Here is a 19591-nt window from a genome sequence, read left to right as displayed (position 1 = left end):
TTTGTATCCTTCATTAGAAAATGGCTGACTGTGGAATTGTGGTAAATGCTTTACCAGTATTTCCCCTGACATAATTGCTTGGATGCAAAGAGCCATTTTAGGATGAAACTTGATACCAAAGATTTCTGCATAAGAACAACGTCATCTTGTTGTCAACTCTGTTGTTTCTGAGGAGAAGTGATCAATTTATGTGGGAAACAGTGCAATGATTGCTGTTTTCCTGAGCAGAGCTTAGCAGGTGGATCCTTGTACTGTTATAGGTCTGCATAGATGCTGGCTGGAGGCAGGATGCTCTCTAGGCCCATGTGGGGCCACTCCTGGTACATGTGACACTCCTGCTACTCAAAAGGAATGCTGCAGTGCTAAATCAAGGCCGTGATTTTAAGACCAAAGGTGCTATAATCATTTGATGTTCCTTGGATGCACTTAGAAAAAAGAAAATGCAAAATATTTTTGTTGGTCTCTACTTAAGCACTGAATTTGGAGTATTTTACAGAAGCAAGGAACATTTATATGGAAGTGTATGCTATGAATACCTTTCAGCAAGGATCATATAGAAAGCAGTTCTTTTTTAAAGCAAATGGAGTTAATCCTGAGAGCTCTGCCCTTGTGAGAAGCTGAAGAAAAGCAGAGCTGTATGGATAGAGCTGTGCCAGAGAGGGCTTTTTATTTGGTAGAAGTGGAGGTGTTAGAAAGGAACAGACAGCATCAAGAACTGCTGATGTGAAGCCAAAAGAAAGATTTTGTTCTGTTTTGTTATTTAATTTAATTTATTTTATTTTGATGGATTACTCCCTGGAAAGAATTGGGGGGAGGGGGGGAGGGGGTATATGCAAAGATGTTGCTACTGTATCTAAGCTTCAAATGGAAGTGCTTGAAATAAATGTGTAGCTTCATTGTCATTTTCTCTTTTTTAGCAGAAACAGCCTGCACAACTGAGAACAAGTAATGGAAGGTTTCATGGCTATAGAGATGACTAAGATAGCTCAAGAGCTGTATGTTGTGCAAAGGAATTGGAGCAATTCTTAGAAATTTTCCTCAAATGACCAAGAGATGATAGAGGCTTTGTTGAGGCAATAACCTGAAAAACTCTTATAAGCAGGGGAAAGCAGGCGTTCCAGGTGGCTGGAAAGATTTGAGAGGTGAGAGGCGGCTTTCAGGAGCTGGTTGCCTGCAGAACATGGGCATTCTGCAAAGGAAGGACTGGGAAGGGTGGCAAAAGAAATGTCTGCTTGTGTGTGGGATCAGAACACAGGTAAGTGTCTAATTTTTGTGAGAGTTTTTCTGCATAGATATTATAGAAACCTTAAGTGGGGATGTTGCATTGTCCTTTCTCAACTGTGCAGTGTTTTTGGGAGGCTTTTGAGCTTCGGTTCCTCATAGATTGCAAAGGTAGTCTCAAATGATAGCAAGGTGATCAGTGATGTTACAGTGTTTAACTGCTGCAAACCTGTTATGGGTCAATAATTTCATGTGAGTAAGAGGTAAAAGACACCCTTTCAGTATGAGTTAGGCATGGCATGTCTAATAAGGACAAGGTGAGATGGAAAGTAATAGGTTTGTACAGAGGGAAAGTTAATCTCTTACTTACGTAGTGTGTATATTTTTCCTGTAAATTCTTTGCTGAGTTGAAACAAATGACTTGTGGATAATTGTTTAGTGGCAAAAAAAGTTTTCTTGCCTTTAGGCAGAAAGCGTGATTGAGAGACCTGAGAGGGAATGAACTGTTACGTTTCTTGTGAATCTGAAGCAGGAATGTGCTACAGCTCTCAGAATATTTCTTGCTAACAGCGCATCATTAGAAGTGCTGAAGCGAATGTTACAAAATTTCAGGGCCTTTTTAGGAATTGTAACAAGGAAGTCTAAGGTTTTGTGTTTTTTTTTTTTACTGGATAGAAATGAGGATTTTTATTCCTGAGCCAGCAGCAAGAGATTATATTTATGCCATTGAGTTGCCACCTCATCATTTTCCAATAGTGCAAAGGAAATAAAGTTTGGGATGTACTTTTGGAAGCACATCTTGCAGGAAGAACAATTTCTAACAGATTTGTAGATCTCACTTGTAATTTATTATTATTATTATTATTATTATTATTATTATTATTATTATTTTTTTTTTTTTAAAGCACTGAAAATAGTCTTTTTAAAGAGTTCTGATTCTTTATTCTGAATGAGAGATTTTCTTGTTGTGAAACAGGCTTAGCTTTTATGCTGGCTGGTAGCAAGCAGAAGAGAAACCAGAGGCCTGGGGAAAGATTACTTTAATGGCAAAACATAGCTTGTGGCAATTGGAGTGACAGCTTTAGGTCATGCAAGGCTGTACTTGAAAGGCTACTGTAAGGGCAAGGGTTTTTTTATTGTTATTTTTTGCCTACTAAGGCTGGAGGGGATGCTGGAACATGTTAAACCTTTGAACAATAACTATGTGAACAAATAATCTGCAGCAAAGCTCAGGTTTTTGCCCCAAGTCAAACACGATGTGACTTGTTCCAAAATGTGGAACTTTACTTTTGGACACAAAGCAAAAAGGATGCAATTTTCACCACCAAACGTGGCTCTCAGAAACAGGAGAAATGGAGTTGTTGCACAGTTTGGTAAACCTCAGAAATGTTACATACACTATGTGGACATTATCCCATTAAATGCCCCAGTTATTACAGGGATTGTTTCCATGAGAGCATTTCAAGCACTGACACTAAAGGCCATCTGAGGGCAGGAAGATCTCACTTCAAAGATCTGTGCTATGCAGCACAGTTATGTGTTCTCGCTGTGAAATAGTTTTCCTTTTGCCCAGTGTAAGAAAATGGCCAGACACAGAGAGTGAACCGCACAGCCAAACACAAACAGTGTGGGATGCAGGCTGCCAATCTGTGAGAAGCCATACACTATCACTTATATAAATGGAACAATAATTGTTTGCTCCTCTTCAGAAATGCAGTTTATGCAGCCTATATAAAGGCAAATTATTTAGTGCAGCGCAAGGAAAATTCTTCTATTCCTATCTGAAAGCAATTTAATGTTAACTGATGAAACCATTAGAAGATACCGAGCCCAATATGAATCCCTTTGGTGGAATATGCGACATGGAGGAGTGGCTTATCTCACCAAAGCCAGCCTCCATTTTCAAGGTAATGTTTGTTTTTTTTTCACAATTTTTTTTCCCCCCACTTTCTTAATAATACGGGAAGGGAGAGGGACAGATCTGCTAAAATACTGCCCTTATCATCTTTTCAGTCTGTGCTTATGTGGAAAGGAGTAGCTGGGAGTTGAAAGGGGAAAAATTCTGACTATTGTGCTTTCTGTGAGATAAAGGGTATTCTAGAATCCCTTGTCTCATGCATGAAACCCAGCAAAAGGGAGTTTTATTAACATACAGAAGAGTTCAGGGGAAAAACAGATCTTAGCCTTAGGAGCCTGCTTTTGACTCTTGGTTTGGCTGTGCTTTGTGTGTCTTTGAAAATGAGTGTTGAAAGGGGACTATGAGCCATGTGGGCTCACATTCCTGCAGTGACCTGGGGAGGTGAAAGCACCAGTGGAAAGATCTATTTTAAATGTTTAAGGAATTAATAATTACTGAAAAGTGCAGGTTAAGAGAAGAACAATCATCTTCTGTGCTGCGTTACCGACAGATCCAGCACTCACGGGAGACATTTGTGACAACAGTCTTTCAGTGGGTGACATTTATGTACACGATAAAGAGACAAGATCTCTTTATGTAAAATTTACAGTGAGCTTTCTAATGTCATCGGGTTGTTTTAGGCTTAAAAATCCCTTGTCTAATGACATTAACTCCTTGCGTGCAGTGATTGGTTGTCCAGGATCAAGGAGGATAGGCCAGCAGGTGTGTGCAAGGTGGTATATTTGTGCTGGCTGTGACTGCTGCTCTTGGACCAAGAGTGGCAAAAGAAATGGAGGGAAACATGAGCCACTATGTGTTTTTCTGCAAGTATGTCTGGGAGCCAGGAAGGGAGGAGTACCTATCAGCAGTATAGGACCCAGCCACAACTCTACTGGGTTGACAATGTAGGATTTGATAATAAGTTTTAGTAGAAGGCCATAAAGATTGTGTTTCTTGAAACCTTAAAATAAACTGAATCCAGTAATAACTAGAGGTGGCCAATCTGAATTTGGTCTAGTAAGATAAATTGTTTGCACTCATGTTTTTGCTGGGTGGTGAATGGGCAAGGCTTCTCATTCAGCCATCACCTTACATTCTTAGCTTCAAAAGCGAGTATAGTGTTTTAGGATATTGAAATGTGGGAGTCTGAAGAACAAATCCTGACACTGTCTCTATAGGATGCACATTTTTCTCCCATGTGGATAGGAAGAAGCAAGCTGCTCTTTGCCCTGTTCAACCCCTGCAATCCTGCAGCAGTAGTCACACGAGAAGCTTTGTGTTAGGAGGTGTGCTTCCACTGCTCCCCTCAAACATTGCCTTCTCACTGAACTTATAGTGACCTTGATTTAATCCAGAAGAAGCTACATTTTGGTAAGAAGTGACTATCCCGTTCAAATACTGTCTTAGATCTGACAGGCTGCAGTGCCTCAGAGTATTTTGATAAGCATCATATCTCCTTGGAAACTACTACTTAGCAGAAACTTGACGCTCCGTTTGGAGTGTTATGATTAATTTAAGCCTTGCTTCTGCCAAGACACATGGTATGGGCCGCCTCCTACAGAAGTGAGTAGTCTTGTTGAGTTTATCAGGACAGCTCTCTTTGTTCAAAAGAGTCCCTGTGGGGCTTAGGAGTTCTTTGCCGGCTCTCTTCAGGCTGTGTTTTAAGCTCATTGGTTATAAATCTCCCTTGTTATCTTTAGGTGTACTTTTAGGATTTGGATGTCTAATTCAATATCTTAAAAACATTTCTAAAAATTCTGCATCTACAGTTATGAATAACTGTAGAGCTCCTTCTGAGGCCATTAAATAGTATTTTAATTAGGCTGGCAAAATTGCTTTCGGCTTGTCTTTAAAGTCTTTAGAATCTTATTTCTATTAACAAAATGGTAATCAACATTAAATTCTAAAATGTAACCAAAGTAGGTCGTATCTTTATTAACTGAAGATAGATAATGAATGTGCCCTATATAAAGATTTGGATTAAATCATCTGAGATGCTGAGGATAGTATTTTAATTAAAGTAATCCTTATTTGCATCTAACAAACACTACTGCTACTTAGGAATTTAAGACCTCAGTGATGCATATTAGTGCATTACCTCAACGAATCTGATAGAGATTTAATACTTGTATTTGAAGTAGCAATCTGTCATAAATTAAAAGCATTTGCATAATGCATTTAAATCATGTTATTCTTTGCAGAGTTGATATAATTAAGGAATAGATTCAACCGTATTTTTAATTTTTTGTGGTGTTAGAAGGTGTAATTTGTTGTTCAGTTTGTCCTTGCAATATCCTGTGATATGCATGTCTGTATGATACGTACAGTAAATATCTTACAATATCACACAAAGGAAAAATGGCTCGTAATACAGAAAAGCTCAGCTATTACAACAGTCTTGCATCTGTGGTTTACGTTTCTCTCCAACCTCCCCACGTGGTTGGGAGCATTTTGGCAGCAGTCTGACAGGTTGGGTTGCTGTGCAAGTTCCTCGGGTCTGCAGAGGAATAGGACTGAGCAGACTATCCCACTGAGTTCTAAAGCAAAACTGTAATATCCCAAAAGCTTGAAGGAAAAGTTAATAAATTGCATCATTGGCTATTACAACTCCTGTGTCTGAAGTAGAGACTGGGCCTGTGATACTGGCAGAAGGACAGTGCAAAAGTGTGTTACAGCCTAGTGGTACAGATGTGTGCACAAGGGTGGTACCCACATGATGTTAGTGAGAATTATCTTAGAAGTGTAAGTCATTTTCATGTGTTAAATAACATAACCAGAGGCATTTAGATTAAATAAATTCCAAGCATGCTTTGTCCCTGAAGACCTTATCTTTCCTTTGGTTTCTAGGTTGCATTACCAAATTTTTGAGCCCCCAGGAGAGTCAACTGTGAAGATGACAGACACCTTGCTCGTTGCTGTGCTCTCACTGTGTGCTGTGGCTCCTTTGCTCTTTGACGCTGGGTCTATCTGTTGTTTAGTAAGTGTTCTTGTAATACCTTTCACTGAATTAAGAGAAATTCTCATTTCTGAACCTGGCAAAAACTTAGCCTGAGAAATGCCATCCAGAGACTGCTGGGATCCTGCCTGCCTCAGCCCTTGGTCCCTGAGAGCAGCCAGCAAGATGATTCTGGACTGAATATAAGGAATGAGCATCATCTGCAGGGGGGATCTTCTCTGGTTCACCTCCTTGTGCCTTTTGCTTTCACTGGTTTCTCCCAAGGATGCTGTCTGACATTTAGGTGATGTATGGGGACTTCTCTAGTCAGGCTTGCTGGTTACCATCAGCAGTACCCTGCTGTGAGGGAAGGTTGTCACAGCAAATCTGCTGTCTACCTCCATTAAAAGCACTTGCTGTTCTGATGTTGCTCTTGCTATGCTGGATCTTCTTTCCATTTCATGTTGGGGGAAGCACAGGAGAGCAGTGGGTGTGCTTTTGCTGAGTTCTTGTATGGGCAAGGATTTCCCTACTTCTTTTAATTCTGCTCTTCTCCTTGGGATAATCTGTACCGATATTTAGAATTTCTTTTTTGTTCGTGTAATTTAACCCTGCTGCTGTACAGGGAGCCATGCTGTGCAGTTCTTTTCTCTGGGGTATTTATGACCATCACAAACAGTATCTTTCTTGCTCACAAACAAAAAGTGAATCAATGGGAAGATCATAAACATTATTTTTATTATCTTCCTCCCAGAATAACCCCGCGACCATAAAACAACAGTGTCCCATAAATTAGCATAAAAGAATGCTTCTATTAGGAGTTTCATGCTATATGTAGCCAAGTAGTATTTAATACTTTATTTATGTCAAAGTGATTGAACATAACATTCTTGCTGTATGGAGGTGATGATTACAGCAGTCACAGATGAGTCTCTTTTCAGGAATGAGTGACTTTGCCATACTATCTTTGTTTGATTTTCTAGCTGTACTGTAGGGAAATCAGGGAGAAGAAGACTTGGTAGCACAATGGGCTCTTTACTACCTCAGTACTTTATTATAAATGTCCTTTAAAATGGTAATTGATTTATGGAATTTATACTCATTTGTACTGTTTGCATTTGGCATTGTTAGTTGTCAAATTACCGTCTTTCCTATGTTTGTTATACTGTGGTTGCTGGTTGCAGCAATTCTGCCTCTAAGAGCTGTTTATTTTAGTATTCCTTAGATTGATGCTGAAAATTATATGTTATTTTTTCTTTGTTCATAAACCTGTGTCACAGACATAGAAAGACCTCAGATATTGAGATCAAAGGTTGCTAAACTTTGCTATATCGCGTGGCATAGAGTTTGGCTGATGAATGGTGCTGGGACTTGAAATAAGAGTAACAAGTCTAAGAGCATGAGTCAGTGTACGAGGTCTCCGTGTCTGCAGAAAATTTGTGTGAACTGCTGGCTGAAAGCATTGACAATTCTCCATTAGTAATGAATTACAGTAGTAATTTCATTAATTTCTTCACCTCAGTCAGGATATGTTAGTGTAAGTTGCTTAACCAAGCATCAGAGGAGCCATTGCAGTTAACCTTTAGTCCTTTGCTGTGTAACCAGGACCAGTTAAGAAGTAAATTAGCGTAACATCCTTTTAAAAAAAATTACTTTAGATAAGCAGTGGACATAATTTTTGCCAGTTTTTAATTTAATAGCAGGTTTATGGTTTTATGCAAAACCATTCACATTACATCTGACCCTCTGGGAGCTGGGTTTTTTCGTCTGTGTAATTTGGTGTCTTTAATAATCTGCTGTCTGTTAAATCCAACACAGACTTGATTAATGAATTGTGATGAACCAATGCATTAATTTACAGGTTCGGTCTAATACCCTAAAAGGCTACATCAGTGCTTCTAGTTATTAATGCTCATAAACTTGAGAGAAAAAGCAATGTGAGGAGGGGAAAGGGAAGGCAATATGCGACAAGTCTTGCCTTTATTCAAGCATTTGTATGCAGCTACTTTTCTTACAAGAAGGCCACAAAAGCCTTTTGCAACACACAAAATCAAATCAAGAACTGCTTAGTACTGTTTAAAAATATTACAGAATTCCTGAAGCTGTTTGTGCTCCGCAGTCAAGTCTTTATTGACTACTTAAAGTAGTTCAATAGTTTTTCATGCTGTATTTTTAAATACCGTGTAACAGTTTTGAAGTCATTTGCTGTTAAATCTATGGCTGAAACACTACTGTGAATATAAATTTTGCTGAGAAGTCACAGCAGAAGCCTGTTAGATGCTAGTTAGTTATGCACAGAGGTGTGTGTGTGCATGAGAATGGCGGGCATTTGGCACTAGCAAGCAACTCATTCCTAAGACAATGCAGAAGCTTTTGTGGTGATCCTTTCCAAGACCTAAAGTAAATGTAAGAGCAGAATTACGTATAGGTATGTATATATACACACATTTTTGAACCTTAATGTGTTTATTGCTTGTAAACTTTCAAAAAAGTAGTGTGAGTCTCAAAATGGGAAAGGAAACTGTAATTGATTTATTTATTTTTTATTGAGACAGTAGAGTTTGGGAATGGGAAAGCAACATGGTATGAAGGTTTTAGGCTGGTGTAAAATGTATGAAATTTTGTCTTTGATGCTGAGCCTTTAGATCTTGAAAACATCTTAAAACAGAATAGAAGTTCAAAGAAGGGTTTTTTTGTCCTCTCTCTGTGGGTATTAGCTCACAATACTGGAGCTTAGGCAACTTCAAATTATAATTCCAGCCTTGCCTTGTTCTGATAAATATAATCTAACAATTATTATTTTAGACATTGATGTATCCATCTTTCTGTCTATTAAAATATAGCATGACGTTTAAAGCCCATTTTAGCAATCATGCCTCAGGCATTTTCTTTTCTAGTGGGGCAAAGGAATTTTCACTTGTCCTTGAGATAAATGACACTGGTATGGATTTGGCATCTCTAAGTTTTCCTTCAGCATCTATGGCACCAAAGCATTGCTGGAAATCTTGGAATGATACAGAGAAACTGACACTGTTTAGACTAAGCCAAATCATTTATCCCTGTTTCTCTTGCTTCTTACACTTCCCTACTGATAGGGAGAGAATAATCTCTGCTTCATCTCAGCTATTTTAATAGGATTCAGAACACATGATCACATTAGATACTGTACCTGAGGCAATCTGTGTTTAGACTGGTGATAATTACATGCAAAAGTCATTCAACAATGAGGCAATTAATGCTGATGAACTTTAATAAAGTCAGCTGTCAGCAATAGATATTGCTGGCAAGTTTCCTAATCCTATATTTATAATGCTTTGAAATTCCCTTATGTTCTGTTCTACGATACGTTTCTGTTTAACGGAATAAAAAACCAAGTAGTTTACCACCAGAAAATATTGCCAGCAACATATTTATATATGACACAAATATGAACGAGGAGGTCAGAAGTCAGCCTAGTTATCAGATTTACTCCAGTGATTGGTGTTTACCAAAGAAGATGATAGACAGAACCAGACAAATCCTCTAACTCTCTCAGCAGAGGAGAAAAAAAGCATTAGATAAGGAAAGCAGGGCTTACACTTTGTCTCATTGTTGATTAACAAGCATTAAATTATGCTTAATGTCAGATGTAGACAGGTCATTGTAATGTGATGTTGGTGTAAATTAGAGGATCAAGTCTGTCTGGGATTTGCAAAATTCTGGAATCTGTACTCTTTGCGACAGATAAATACTTTTGTGAATTTCTTAATTATCGTAATTGGTTGTATGACCAGATTTACTTACTGGAAAATTCCATTATGAAGCCATTATTCTTTGGAATAGAAAAGGGACAGTGACTCCCCAGCTTCTTTGCCTTTCTTTAGGCAACTGTGTAGCCCAAGTATTTGGCAAGGCATAGTTTGCAGGGGAGGATTAGTGCCCTCCTTTTTGAAACTGTTCAATATTGTGAAGACAGTGCAGAGCTGCGGATCCTTCCTGTAGATCGGTTGCCTCAATTCTGTGGGCTACAGCTTAGGAACCACTGCTCTGGCACAAGGGAGATGAAAAACACAGAAGAAATTAATACAGGACACAGAAATAATAGCTCATGAAAGAGTACATATCATTCTGTGAAATAACATACGAGCACTCTGAAATGTGGAAATAGATTTAAAATGGTGGAAATAACATTTGTCTCATCGCTAATCCAGTACAATACATATAAACCACGTATCATAATAGAGATGTAACTTGTTAGGCTTATGGCAGAAGTTTGCCCTGGATCCTGTGGAAGAGCTGGGCTGGCAGGAATGACAAACACTGTAGGTTTGGAGAAAGACATCTTGTCAGATGCTTTTCCCTTTCTTTTAAGAATGCAATGGAAAACTTCAGTATTATTTTTCTATTGTGTGTAGTTTCTTATTACGTGCTATTATGTGTTAAGGCCAGAGATGGGCAGAGAGAATATCCTGTAAATTTATGTTTTTAGTTCTTTTTCATTTAGTGCTGGTGGCCTAAAACTGTGTGACTCTTCTGCCACTCTTCTTTTACCTGCCTGTGGCAAAAGCAGTGCTGGTGGTCCTGTAGGGTGGTGAGCAACCTCTATAGGCACGTTCAGTAGCTGAAACTACATGCCATTTTCTATTTAAGCTTTTGGACTTTGTTAATTGTGAAAAAACATGCCCAGCTGAGGAAATCTGGTTACATCCATTGAAAGTGTGTTGTGGTAAGTGTTAAGGTTACAAGTGATGGTTCATGTGTACAAATCCTTGGTTTTAGATAGAAAAACTCAGGTATTTTGAATGAGGTTAAGTTTCTAGGGTGAAGCTGGAGATGAATCACAGCTGGATTTTGGCTTTTGGCTTTAATGTCTACTAATCTTTTTCTAGCAGCTGACAGAAAGATCATATTGAAGTAGATAAGCTGTACAAAATTCCTGCTGTTTTAACCTGAAATCATATGATAGAAAGGTTGAGAGTTGGAAATGAAAAATGTAATGGAAAATGTTCCTCATGAAGTGCTGGAGGCAACCTGCAGCACAGCCCCAGCAGGGAGCAGACAAGAGTCAGGTCTGACTCACCTGGATCTGTATGACCATGGAAAAAAAACCTGTTCTGGTCTGGGTTTGGCTGCTGGTGTCTATTAGAACTGCAAAGAGAGAGGAGAGGGGGAGAGGGGAATAGAAATGCTGGAGAAGTAAAAGGGCAGTGTGGGGGAGGGCTGTTCCTGTGCTGGGGAGAGCAGGTACAGCCCACAGTCTGGCACCACTCTCAGCTTTGTGCTGCAGTTTCAAGTGGCAGTTCTGCACCAAAGGGCTGACAGGGAATTTGCACGGGGCTGCTCTCAACAGACAGAGCTGGGCTGCTCCCCAAGAAAGGAAGAAATTAATGCTGCGAGAGAGAAATTTCTGCATGTGTATGTGAGATCTTCTATCCCTGTCTGTGCTAAAGCAGGTGACAGTAACCTGGTATGGCTTTCGCTTGCTACTGAGATCTGTAACATCTTTAAACATCCATTAGATTGTGCAATAATGCCTTAAATTGCTGAGACGTTTATGGCGTGAGTTAGTGCTGCAAACTGCTTAAACAGGCTCATCTCCACTATCAAAAGTAGGATGTTTGTGTGATTTGCTTGCTTCTTTTTCCTGGGATGACAGCGTGTCCCTTAGGATCAGTGACTGGGCTGCTTGTTCTGTGTACTGGGCAGGTTCTTACACTGACATTCCTTTCTGTGTTATGTCAGTGCAGGAGAAAAGGCTTTGAAAAAGAATCACAGAATGGCTTGGGCTGGAAGGAACCCTGAATGTTATGTAGTTCCTCCCTCTTACCATGTTTTTTTTTGTTTTATTTTTTGGAGAAACGATTTGTCTGAGGTGGAGTGCATCTTAAATGTGATGCAGCTATAATGAAATGTTGGATTTACAGCAATACTTTGCAAAATGCCAGGCTATGTTTTTATGTGTGGAAGGAAACAAGGCAAATTAGGAAAACAGCTGTAGAATTGGGCCGTGGGTACCCTTTGAGCCCCTGGAAAGACCAAAAGCAGGTCTTTCCCAGGATGTGGGCATGAATTGTGCATTGTGCTGGAGCTGATGTGCTTTGCCTCATGTTTTCAGCTGGTAAAGCAACTTGCAGCTGGTTACAGTGGCCCGGCAGTAGAAGCATGCTATGTGAGATGTCCTGACCCATGGAGGTGCCTCATTAGCAGCTGTGACTGGCCCTGTCTGTAGAGAGGAAGTAGTTCAGTGGGGCAGATAGCGAGTGGTGTGTTGGTTCCCCCCACCAGGAGGTGGCTGCAAGCCAGCAAGCCTGATCTGAGGTAGCCCCAGTTTCTGAGCAAGACAGGACCCGGTCCTCCGTGTTTTGGAAATTACAAGGATGTAGGAGAGGGCATGTGGAGACACTGGGTTTGGGGGCTTAGCAGCAGCCCTCGTGCTTGTAAGGGCTCTGTCCCTGTGCGTTGTGGGACCTTTGATGTGAGCAAAGCAGCAATGATTAGTCATGAGTTAGGGCTGACTTTGTTGGCACTGTTTGCTTTCTGTACGTTCATTCCTCCCTTTCTTGTTCAAATGAAGTGACATATAGGAGAAACTTCGCAGGAGCTTTTCATCCTTCTATTTCATTCTCATTTCATGTCAAGCTGATTTTGTCACATCCCTCATTCCTGTGCATCCAGGCTTTGGCCAGGGTCTGGGCTGTAGGCAGTTTGACATTTTTGGACACGTCTGGCTTGTAATTTCTTTTGCGAGTGCCCCAAGTGGGAAAAAATGGGTAAGGGTGCAAGAGACAGCTCGTCCCCGCCACACTTTCACGACTCCTTTCCGCCCAGGCCGGCCAGAGCAGCCAGGCTCGGGCAAAACCATCCCGTGCTCCGCTAGGGGATGCTCGAGGACCGTGCCGGGCCACAGCCGCCTCTCCCCGCCGCGCAGCCCCGGGCCGGGCTGTCTCCGTTGGCCCCGATCCCCGCCATCACTCGCCGTGCGGGTTTTAATCGGCCCCCTGCCCCCAGCGTAGTGTTTTTCTCAAAGACGTGAACATGATGGTTTAAACGTTCTGTTCAAACCCGATCGTGCACTGGAAAGGCTCGAGTGTCAGTCAGCCTTAGCGGTAATCTACCGTTAGCGGGTTTACAGGGGATAAGTAAGGTGTCTGCCTTTCTTAAGGCAGCAGTGGGGAGGTTTTTATCCTGAGTGTACACTAAGGAAGGTGTTGTGATGCGTGATTATTTCCCTTCTCGTGTTCTAGGATTGTTGGCTTCTTTCTGCTTATTTCCAGTGAAACATCAACTTGAAAAAGTTATTGCTTTAACAATGGAATTCTTGTAAAATGCCCTAAAAATACCTCCAGCTATGTGACTGTTCAAAATGTTGATGCATGACTGAGACAGCAGGCTTTGATTCACTGCCGACGTTTGTGAGATAACGTGGCACTGAGTGATGCCAGTTCTGTTTTCACTGTGCAGATTTCCCACTGCTGATGGTTAATGAGTTAATACCAGAAAGGCAGAGGTACCAAAAAGGCAAGGCTAAGCAGAGTTCAGTGGAATCCTATAGAGTAGATCTGGTATCAAACCAATATGCCCTTTTATGTTTCACCAAAGTGAACTCCCCGTAGTTACAATGTTTTGGTAATACATTGCACTGAAGTATTTGGTGTCATTGTAGGCATCTTCTGTTCCTATTACTCCTGAGGTCTTTTTCCCACAAACTTGTACAAAGGTTGCAGTGGAAAGAGTGACTCTATCTAAGGTTTTTTGGGGGCACAGCAGTTACCTTATGGCCTGGGTTTTGTTTCACTTCTGAGTACTCTTAAGGAGCTGTGTTAGTAACAGGGCTGGAAACACGTTGGTAACTGTGTAATAATCATGCACTCTCCTGTCAAAAAGCCTTAGCAAAACCTTAAGTGAGTCTAATTAAAGCAGCCTTTGACAATAGCAATAATAAAGGATTACTCTAATTTACGCTGTAATGAAAGTATTGTCCGACTATTACAGGAAGCAGATAGAAATTGCATGCTGTGGTTTTATGATCTGAGCAAAGTCCAAGCCATCAACTTCCATACAAACAGCAAGAACTTCAGAAAGGAAGCAGTTCCTCCCTCTTATGAAGAAGAAAAGGGGGTGGTCCAGTTATCCTGGTTTGTGTTTCTAGCATGTATTTCTTCTGTAAACCTTGCTTGTATTCACAGTTCCAACCATTTTAATGCAGATAGAGCCTGACAGGATTTGTGTCCGAACACCAAGTTTTGGTCTGGAAATACTGTAGATTTGCAATAGTTTCTTCTCTCCCCCCCCCCCCCCCCCCCCCCCCCCCCTCCTCCCCTCCTTCCTTGTATTTTTTTTTTTTTTTTTCCTTTCATTTTTCCTGTGCTTTGTTTCTTGGCGCCTTGTACATTAAGTCAGGGATGTTTCAGAGACATGAAATGACAGCTTCTTTTTCAGAGCTTGCTGCTAGATACCAATAGGATTGCCCTTCTCAAGTAAACAGGTTGCCAGCCTATGAAGGATCGTGTGGCATGATAGTCATGTCAGCTGGACATATGGCTTTAAACTGCAGGTTAATCACTAGGGAGCCTCACGTCAGATTCCACTTTTCTGCTGTGGATTCTGTTTTTATTTTTATAGTTTACTGAATTTTGCATTTCTTTTCATGGGATGCTGGATGAGATTAGAGTTGAAAATTCTTAAGAAGGGATAGAAAACAAGCAATGTGCTTATTTCACTTCATAAAGAAAATTACAGTCTTGAAGTCAAGTTTCCTTTCATTTTCTGAACTTCCAGTGTTCCACTGAATGAACACATGAGGTGACTGGAATGTGGTTAATTTGCACATTATACTACTCTGTTTAGATGATAGCTGGTAGAAGGGCTAAAAAAGCTGTGTGTTTAAATATAGAGAAACAAGAACAACACGAGAATCAGCAACCTTAGAACAGAATAGAAGAGGCTGCTGCTGCTGGGCCTCATGCTGATTCTGTATATTATATAGAAAACACAATAATGATAATAATAATGAAGGATAAGCAACTGAACTGTGGATTCTGGCTTCACATTTTAGTTCTACCTAACTCTTGGTAACTTTACAATGAAAGATTCAGAAATTGCAGCCAATTACCATAATATGTGGTGGTTTGGTGGGAGCATGTTCTACATCAGACAGTTAAAAGGTTTTATTGCTATTAGGAGCTTGTTAATGCCCTTGATAATGTCTCTAGTTGCTTTGTAATGTCTCTTGTTGAAGTATAGAATTCTTTTATCTTCTTATTACATTATGCAGAAACTTGAATTGAAACGATATTTGCAGGAACATTTAAAGTAGTGCATCAATCAGTTTCAAAGAAGAGAAAAATGTTCTCAGAATAGCTTATAAAAGGATAACTGTCAGTTTTATTTTGGAGGAACAAAGAAACCAACGCAAAAAGCACTTTATTGTAAAAGCACAGTGTGCAATTCAATAAATATTCCATACAAATATAAAGGAAAAGAAAGTTCATAATTATCTGATGACTTGAAGGTAATTTAAGTAGTACTTTCAGAATATAGCAAGCAGTGAAGCACCTTCTTTCCTGTGTATTCCTTCTCCCATATCAAGCCCTCAGTAGGAGCTAACTTAAATAATCTCTTCAGTGATATGAATCAATAAGGTATGGTTATAATTTAACATTACCTTCCAGGACTGTAAAACTCACAAACCACCTCACTGCATTAGAAAAACAGTGGCAGTGCCATCCCTCACTTATTTCTTTTCTTTCCTTCTTTTCTCTCTTTCTTTTTTTTCCCTTTCCCCAAATGTGGTTTCTTGTTATTTCCTTTCCCTCTAGCCTTTCTTACCTGCTTTAGCACAGTTATTTGAGTACTTATACATTTGGATTCCAAACCTTCTTTATGACTGGGTATAAAAGACTTTCGCATGTTGTTATTATCCAGGAAAACAGTTGCAAATAGGATGCTCCCTGAACCAGTATTATCTTGCTAGACCACACAAAATATGGCATGTTTCAAATCCTGTCTCGTAGCTTGTAAAGCAGAAGCAGCTCTCCCTTCACTTTATTTTCTGAAAGAAAAAAAAGCGAATAAAAGCAAATAAGAAGAGAAAATGTTGAAGATTACATGTACAGAAAGGTAAATAAAAAGCACAGCAAACACTTTCCGGAAACATTTGACTGCGTTTTGTCCTCTGAACCTACAGACTTTTCAGAATCCAGTGTGCATCCCTGGAGTTCAACAGAACAGGATTCTAGTGTAATAATGCAATGTTGATTTCTGGAGGGTTTAGTAAGACAAATAAGTAATTGACTGTAAATACACTGATTAATTTTTGTAGTAACTGAATTCTGTACACATGTGATTTGTAGCTTATTATTATTATTCTGTAAGGTTGTGTAGCTTAAACATGCATTATTAAACTATTTTTCATTGCTAAACCTTTGACAGAAACATTTGTTTTTATTTAATTATCATTATCACCTTCTTCATGCCCCATTCTCAGCTTCAAACTATGGACGTTTTTAAACATGCAGGTGTTTTTAAAATTACCTGTTATTACCAAAACATGGATTTTAATGCTCACAGTAGTGGCTCCAGTACAACCTGCTCCATTAGCTGTACATTCGTGGTTTGTTTAAGCTGTGATTGCATTTCCACAACATGTTTTTCTGCAAGGGACATCCCTTCTTAGCTGGTTTCCATGTCTGTGTGCATGCTGCAGGGCTGGAGGCAGCAGTGCCATGCCTTCCTCAGCCCACCTTGCTTCCTGCCCTTTCCCTATCCCGATGTCGTCTACCTGACCCTCCCTAGCTGATGCTGCACCCTGAAAAAAGCTTGTTTGGCAACACCTTTGATGACTTCTGGGAAGGAGCCTTCATGAGTAATTGATGCTAAGCAAGTTGGTGGGCCTACTATCAGTGTACTCTGCCTGAGAAGGAAAGGTTGTTGCCATGGCAATCACGGATGCTATGGCCCATACTTTATGGGTGAGGCTTGGGCATCACATGCAGGCCCCTGTGCCACATGCTGTGCTCAGTGGCTGTGCCTGCCTGCTGTGCTGCTGGAAGCGTTACACACCACAGGTGAGGAAACATCGGTCGGTTTAGACAAGAGACCTGTGACTGATAAGGAGTTATACAAATGTGGGGCTGCATAACATTGCTACTGGCTGGACCAGAATGCCTGTTGTGATAAGTGGAGCTTCAAACAACTTAGAAAATAAGAAAGGAGGAGGGAATTTGGTGAACTGGTCTATGGCTCAGGTGCCAATCCTGTGGAGCCACAGGGAACCTCAGCTCTGAGGGCTGTTTCTTGTTTTACTGGGGTGTAACAACAAAAATGTTAAGTGTGTGGGAGCAGCAGCTGCAGCACCCAACCAAGAAGTAGTGAGACAGGAGTCTGCTGTCCAGCATGCTGACTGTTGAACAAGATGGAGGGGGGCTTAGTTAAAGGGAAAGGGATAAACTGAAAAGCTTGGCCCTGCTTGTGCCAGCTGCTGGCAGTTCTGCAAATGTGACCCAGCCTCAGCTACAAACCCTCCAGCACAGGTGCTGAGCATTGCACCACTGTGACAGAACTGGGCTCTCTAAATTACAGCAGAGAAGTAATGTCTAAGCAGAGAATCGAGTGGGAAGTGACAGAGCTTGCTGTAAAGAAAGAGGAGAGCATATAAGAGTTAAAATAGATTTTTCTCTGAAATGCCCATGTAACTTCAATAGCTCCACAGGAGTTTTAGGATTACAAATGACAGCAAAATTTGTGCCATTCTGCATAATTGTATTCCCTACAAAGAAAGTTTCCTACATCTTTCAGCAAAGATGGTATGTTCCTTAGAAGGAAAATAATTTCCAAATGACATCTTTTTGTGCCAAGGATTAAAAAGGTCTAACAAGGAGTTCTAAAAAATAATGAAGCGTTTACATTGAATCCCTTAGTTTTACAGGTAGAATAATGGCATGAAAATAAGGTAAAATTTTAATTGGTGGAGGGAAGGTGAAACATGTTGGTTCTTGACTTGTCACTACATTCATCCTCACTCGTAGCTCCCACCATTTTCACTGGCAATGTGCAGAGCTATATTTGTCTTCACTGGGGTTTAGTTCTGTTCAAACCAATCCAGTTTTATTTCTGCTATGATACGATTTCAGCCCTGCTTAAGGTTGGTTCTTGACAGCCAAGAATGAATCAGAATGTTTTGGCTTGGTGTTGGTTCAATCTCTCTTAATTTTATTAATTTAAATTTAGTCACAAGCAACACACTCATGAAATGCTGTCCCTTTTTGCCCTGTTGCAGCCCAGACTCAGTGATCACTCGGTTGTCATAGCTGGCGAGCACGAGCCCTCAGTGCTGAGCACACAGTTCCGCCTGCCATCTATGGACATTTCTAATTACTTTGGAGGAGCTCCATTTTGTGGTGCATGCATAATTAGTTAGTTATTTACATTTTATTTTAGCATCTTTTCTAGCTGGTAAACTAATGAAATTCCGTCATGACATCAGACCTTTCCTGTTGAAGCAGGTCTTCCCTTTGGGGATCAACTACCCTTTTAAATTAATGAGTCGCTGTACAGAAACCGCTTCATAATCTTATGAACAGTGTCTGCAAGGAAATCTATAAATTGCTTGACTCTTTTCCTAGGGTCTGATCCAAAGTCTGTTGAAATTAAAGGAAAAAAACAGGTTTGTATTACTTGCTTTGGGTCATCTCTTATATGGGTTTTTGATTTCATGTATTTACAGTAATTCAGTAAGGGAAGAGGACCCTTAAACCTTCACCTTCCTGTGCATAAGTCCACGTGGGAAGGAAGGAATGGACACAGGAAAGTTGATTCACACTGGAGACCCAAGGTGGAGGATGAACTGTAGGTATGAGTTAGTAACATCCTATTAAAACTAAGCTTGTTTGTTATTTGAAAACTGAGGAAAATATAGGAAGTAAATTGTTCAGATTATTCTCCTGTAGACCTGAGCTTTTTTTAGTCAATATTTTGATAAAAACTAAAAAATGGGGAGCCCTGACATTTTAGCAGAGACTCTGTGATACCATTAGTAAAACTTGAAGCAGTCTCTCTGCTCACTTCCAGCACATCCTGGATTTTTTTAATGTAATTGAAACACACACACACAAAAAGAAAAAGGAAAAAAAAAAAAAAAAAAAGAGAGAGAGAGAGAGAAAAGGTGTTGCTTAGCAACAGCCTCATTCAAATGATCTGAAATTGGTATACTTGCTGGAATTTGGGAGACATCTCAGGGAGCTTGCCAGGTACACAGGCTAAGAAAGGAGTGAGTGTCCAAAATGGAGAAGATAGAGAAGTAAAGCACTACTGTGGTCAGTTTAAATGAGTGTACTTGATCCAACTTTGTTAGAAATTCCATTGTGGGTGTGTGTGTTAAGCACATTCTGGCTTCCTTTCAGTAATGGAAGAATGGTTTTGTGGCAGGTAAATTGTGATAGTTTCTTTGTAATGTTAATAAATGTGTTTATTTCCCACCGGTTTTAGATATGCTTCTCTTCTCTCACTTCACCATAGTTTGCTTTATGAACATACCTGTCCTGACCACAGAGCTTCCCTTG

General features: G+C 40.2%; 1 long non-coding RNA gene across 1 annotated transcript in view; it reads left to right on the top strand.

The window, feature by feature from the left end:
* The first annotated feature begins 926 nt into the window (after window positions 1-926).
* Window positions 927-19591, top strand: part of LOC116653789 (uncharacterized) — a 36045-nt gene continuing 17380 nt past the window's right edge. Inside the window, exons 1-2 of the long non-coding RNA XR_004308244.2 lie at window positions 927-1255; window positions 5966-6095. This is a non-coding gene — a long non-coding RNA (uncharacterized LOC116653789). The remainder of the gene's footprint in view (window positions 1256-5965; window positions 6096-19591) is intronic.

The sequence above is a fragment of the Coturnix japonica genome, chromosome 11, assembly GCF_054131305.1.
Source record: "Coturnix japonica strain WE chromosome 11, WE-NBRP24, whole genome shotgun sequence".
Classification (NCBI taxonomy): domain Eukaryota; kingdom Metazoa; phylum Chordata; class Aves; order Galliformes; family Phasianidae; genus Coturnix; species Coturnix japonica.
This window is presented reverse-complemented; position numbering and strand designations above follow the sequence as displayed.